This window comes from Thermobia domestica, chromosome 4, assembly GCF_964235325.1.
Source record: "Thermobia domestica chromosome 4, izTheDome1.hap1.1, whole genome shotgun sequence".
Taxonomy (NCBI): Eukaryota; Metazoa; Arthropoda; class Insecta; order Zygentoma; family Lepismatidae; genus Thermobia; species Thermobia domestica.
In genome coordinates this window covers 22,323,936-22,330,115 of record NC_137457.1, presented here as the reverse complement: position 1 = coordinate 22,330,115, position 6,180 = coordinate 22,323,936, and positions in this window count along the sequence as shown.

The following is a 6,180-nucleotide window of genomic DNA, read 5'->3' as shown; positions in this document are numbered from 1 at the left end:
TTCTTTGTTATTTCCTTATAGAAAAACTTCCTATAATTGTGGTGTGATGCCTGCGTTATATGGATTTATTTTCTTAAACAAATAGTTTGATTATCGCTTCCTTGTTTTACAATAAACAAAATAAATTACCAAAATACATGTTTGAATTTTGGATACTTTACAACATTTACAATGATATTCTTTCACTGCAACAAAAATACTTTATTTTAAATATCTTCTTTCCACTAGACAAACTTGTTTCTTGTTCTATTTTTTTTTTTTTTAATTTTAGATTTTCAAAATTGATTTCAAATGTGAGCTGGTACCTGAAATGAGTTGTGGTATTATTACTGACAGTTCTCCTTTTGAAAACGTTTTCTTAAATTACACACAGATCCCATTGTTTCTACCATTACGCAAAGCGGTAAAAGAAAAATGGACTTTACCCAAGGTGACTAGAACTTTTACTTTCACAAACGGGACGCATACGAATCGGCGACCAGTAAGGGAAGGGTATTTATCTAACTTCCACATTGCATTTTGGGACTCAGCAGTGTATTCAATTTACAAAATATACAAGTAAGAATGATAACATACCGTTTCTAACTTAAGTACAACCCAGCAATACTTTTAACTACTTGAACACTCAGAATTCCAACTCAATTTCCACTTGAAGCACGGAACACTCAATTCCCATTTGAACATTCAGAAGTTCCAGAGACGGCTCCTTCCCAATGAATGCTGGTACTGAAGAGTGTAGAATTTGCATTGATCATTTATATTTTGAATAATAATTACTGGACACCTGGGTCATTTTTGCTTAAAAACGGGACGTTTAAGCGTCCCGTTTGAGAATCAGATAAAAACGGGACAACGGTGGAAAAAAAGGGACTGTCCCGGCTAAAACGGGGCGTCTGGTCACCTTGACTTTTCCATTTCAAGAAGAACTCTACGAGTCAATACAGCTAGATGTACGTAATTTTACTGTAACTGTTTAGATTATTGACCTAATGTTTCTTAATTACAGAAATGGCGTTGTAATGAATTCTAATGTCAAAAAAGATTGTACAATTGTGTTTTCTAGGTTCCCAGTGTGTGTGGGGAGAGGTGTCAATGACAATGATTACTATTAGATAGTTCAAGTTTAGATTGAAATACCCGCCGCCCCCAAGATACAACTTTTCAAGATGGCACCTACGCAACAACAAAAGCATTTTTTGCTTAGGAATACCCAAGCAGAGCGTCCGTTATCACACAATTCGAAACAACTTTTAGAATTTGAATTATTATTGTTTGAAATCTTTTGAAAAGTATGAAGTTACAACATACAATCCTACAATTACGAAATAGAGTAGATCTATAAAAAGTAATAAATTGAATCAACTTACCTCTATTTATTTAAAGTAGAAATGTCCTTAGTTCACACACAGCTATGCGTAATCCAGCATGTAATGTAATTACTGACACAGGCATGGACTGTGATGGTTTTCAATACACTTGTCACTGCTTTCTGAATGAAGGAAACATCGTGGAAAAACAACTCTTCAGTGTTGTGTTTGATTTGCGGAAAAATAATGAATTTACAGGAGCATGTTGTGATTATGTGAGATATGGTAATACAAAACATTTTTTAAGCCAAAATCTCACAAACAATCAGTGCATTGTGTGCTGAGGCATTTATTTATATAATTCGTTAGTTTTTAGCAAACAATCTCCTTATTCACCCTCATAAGGTCATATATTACCTGAGACTTACATTTCGGTTATTCAAAATGATTTTCCGAACATTGCCAAACATTTCAGTTTTTCTGGCGGACCTGGGCGCCTTTCACAGACTCCCTCCAGCACTAAACGTGTTATGCCATTCAGAAACATAGCAACGGGGAAGGTAAATGACCTCATTAAAACCATTTTCATCACCTCAAATATTTCCATTGAAACATCTCAACAAGCACAGAACTTGATATTCACTTTTCGAACCACTGTTGAAACAGTGATTATCAAAACACCAGCAAATACGCTCCACACCGGCGTCTCATCGAGCTGGAAATCCTGGCGTCTGTTCCCAAGACTACACAAGATTACACAGTATCACAAAAAATCTTCCGTACCAGAACTAACTTTGCAGCAGGGCCGTAAATTGCGGGAGCAAGGGCAACTGCCTCCCAGGAAGCTCCCCACCGTTCGAGAGTGGCCCATTTTAAGAAAAATTTTTCTTACTCCGTGTACGATACGAACATGAAATTATAAATGAAGCATCAAACAGGTTCACTACATTACACTAACAAAACAGTACACTAAAGGCAAATAAAACAAAAATGAGTCATGGGCCCACTTCAGTAAAAAAAAAGTCTACTATTAGGGGTCCTAGAAATAATATTTATTCGTATGGCTTGGAGATTTGTCAATATTGTCCCCTTAATTAATTTGTCACGTGTAGAACGGGCCCAGAGGCGTACTAACGGCTCCACAGACCTTGCCATGCGGGAGGGCCCACAGGCTCCGAAAGGTCCAGATGGAGTAAAAGAAAAATGGGAAGAAGGGGCCAAAGAATTAGAAAAATAACTTTTCTAGGGGGCCCAAGTATTAGAAAAATAGCATTTTGTACAGGCCCAAAAACGCATATTAATGCTTGCCGTCCCCAAGAAAAAATCTGTTTAAGTTACGGCGCTGCTTTGCAGAGAAACAATCAATCTCATTTCCAAATTGTTGCATTATATTCGTTTAATTCATCTGAGTAAGATACTCGTATCCTTTTGCTTGTATGTAAAATATTTTAAGCGTCGTGAGATAAAATGTTTGCCGCATTAGTATTCTGATTTGTTACTTCTTTCTATGTGATGTGGAGGAGTGCTCGAGTAAAAATTTTGAAATTCGAAATAATAATAATAATAATAATAATAATAATAATAATAATAATAATACAGTATTCGAAGTGGACAAAAAGCACAGACGGTATGTTTTATTACGATTTTGACTCGACATACCGGCTATCTAAATGTTGAAATGCAGTGAGGATATGTTGCCTAAAATATTGCATTTCTATTTACATAATGACTGAAAACCAATGGAGATTATTATCTCTGAAGTAACGCGGGTGGAATATGGAGAGACTTTGATCCCGTTCAACAACTTTCTGAAAAAATAATTAGAAAAAAATATCCTTTATGTTGTATTATACACAAAAATGGTGAAAAACCGAATGAGAATATTAACAATTTCATGCGGGAAAACTTCCGGTCCCCCACTTAACTGTAGGGTATTCCAAACACCTGGAAGCCCTCCCCCTGAGCAGACAACCCCTAAATCCTCCCATGCTCAGAACATGGCATTTACATGTATTAAGACAAGAAAATACACACACTTACATAACAAAGAAACAATTCAATATTGCACATCAAAATATAAACTAGGTGAACTTCTTTGAAGACATCTCATTTTAAAAGCAAAGAGTAGGAAAAATTTAAGATAAATGTCGGTCTTGTCAGGTTAGAAATTATTTTTACATAGGAAATAAAATCGTTGTACGAGCAAAGCTATTCGTCTATTTCTGTGTATAAAAATGGATTCATTAAAGGTATTTAGCGTCTACATTCCAGTGACGGTATGTTTAATCATTGAAAAACCAGAGGCGGTATGCCTTCATCACTGAAAAACCAGAGGCGGTACGGCATACCACCACATACCGTCTCACTTCGACCTCTGAATACAGAACTTTGAAACCTAAGGTTACCGTTGTTGATCATCAACAATTTCGTTCGCTTGGTCCATAACAACAAACACGTAAAGTAAAAGTTCCAACATACTTACTCACAATCTCTGTCTCTTTGTATATATGTGTTTGTAGTGTTCGTTGGTATCCTTAAGAAAATTTCCCTCGATTGACACAAAATTTTCCCTTTCCTTATCAATTTTTCCCTAGTTTCTCTACTGTCCAATTTCTATGGCAAAAAATGAAATGAAATCTTTGAGTTTTACGTCCCACGGTTATGCCGGTTAGGCTAAAGGAGACGGTGATTATGAGAAATGAATGAAATGGTAGAATGAAGAAAGTGGGAGGAAACGGGAGAACTATGAGGAAACCCTAGCACACGGTGTTTGTTCACCAGAAAGTTAAATTGGCGCAAGCTGGGATCGAACCAGGGACCCCAAGTACCAGAAGTGAACACTCTACTATGGCAGAAGTTATGGGATAAGGAAGTGCCAACCATATTTACAATATTTATTCATTTGCTTTTTGTTTTTTGTTTTTTTACTTTTTACTTCAATTGTTTTTTTTTAAAACAAAATTACACACAAATACAAATAGCCAACAATCGGTACAAATTGTTACTTTGAACACACACACAAATATTATCGTACTGGTTTATTTCTGAATAAGAAATATAAATTTAAGTATTTATATTGGCCAATCAGAGATTTCGAGAATTTCCTTGCATTTTGACATTTTATGGAAAAAAATTCCCTTTTTCTCTTTTTGCTAAATTTACGTATGAAATTTCAATAGATTAGGGAAATTTCCCTCAAACTACGAACACTGTATTGTTTGTCTTGTTCTTCAACGACATGAGTTCATCCGCTAATGTAGTTACTTCAGGTTAACTGCACCTTTTGGATGTATTTTGTTTTTATCGAAAAACATATTAAGCTATTGTGGTTTACCCAGAGCTGGATTTAGATTTGGCGGGGCACTAAGCTAATGAAGATAATGCGGCCCTTTATGTGTCCAGATGAACATTAAATCGTACATAGGCCCTACAGAAATGATGAAACTAGTGATATTTTAGAAGGCAGACTAGCAGAAGGGGCCCCATTACTTACATCATAGGGTTTACACAAACGAAGCACTGTATCTATATAGATTTTACTTTATTGTTTTTCTTATATTTCGAAAATGTACATTCAATTTTTTATTTAATTTTTTGGGCCCCCAAGAACGTGGGGCCCTAAGCTATAGTTTGTTTAGCTTATACGTAGGGATGGGCACGAGTCGAGCTAAAACTCGACTCGACTCAAAACTCGAAGTTAATTTGAGGCTAGTCAAAGGTAATTTTCTCGAGTCGAGTTCCGAGCCGAGTCACTGTTTTGAGGTCGAGTTTCGAGTCGAGTCGAGTTTGAAAAATGTCTCGCTCGTTTAGCTCGTTTTAACTCGTTTTGAAATCATTGCCTGATTAGACTGGAAAGCGAAAGCTATGACAAATGTAAGCAGTAATGTGGAATATTTTTAGTGTTGCTCACGAGGTGAGACACTGATCGCATTTCGCCTCGTGTCGATTAACAAGACGACAATGGATTTTTATAACTAGACAGCCTCAAATTCATGAGCACTAACATAAGTATATGCTGTAGTTCTCACCACCAAGGCTGAGACCTGCACGATGAAAGTTTTGAGCCAAAGCAGAAGCCCAATCCGTGTAGGGATGTTAACCGGCTTAGCTCGATTCAACTGAACGAACAGCTCAAGCCGGCTTGGTTGAAATGAGGCACCGACTCGGCTCAGGTGAGTCATTGTCTCGAGCCAGCTCGGTTGGGGTGAGCCATCAGCTCGGTTTGTTTCGGATCGTGTCGGTTTGGATGGGTGAGCTATTGGCTTGGCTCGATAGGGAATGAGCTGTGAACCGAGCCGCTCGAGCCGTTGAAAACCCTAAACCCGAACCAAGCAGTTTTGTCATGTGTGGCCGGCACCCTCTAACTTTTAACGATTTTTGGTTCGAGCCCGGATACTTGCTTCTCCGGAACTCAAACCCAAGACATCGTTTCTTGCCTCCAAGTCTTCACGACTACCTAGGTCAGCAGTCAACTAGTTTTTAGTATTCAGATACAAACCACCTATCTTTCATGTTTATACACGGTGCTCTTGTAATAATAATAATAATAATAATAATAATAATAATAATAATAATAATAATAATAATAATAATAATAATAATAATAATAATAATAATGTTATAGTAGTAGTAGTATCATTGATAATAATTATATTGTCTATGTAGGATACTTGAAGAAAGTACTTGAAACTACACACAGCATTTGGCTCGAGTTGGCTCTTTTTGGCTCGACTCGACTCGAAAGTCGAGTCAAATTCGAGTGGAGTTTCGAGTCGAGTTGGAGGAAATTTTTCGAGTCGAGCTCAAAGATGTCTGTTTCAAGTCGAGTCGAGTTTCAATGAAAACTCACTCGAACTCGCTCGTGCCCATCCTT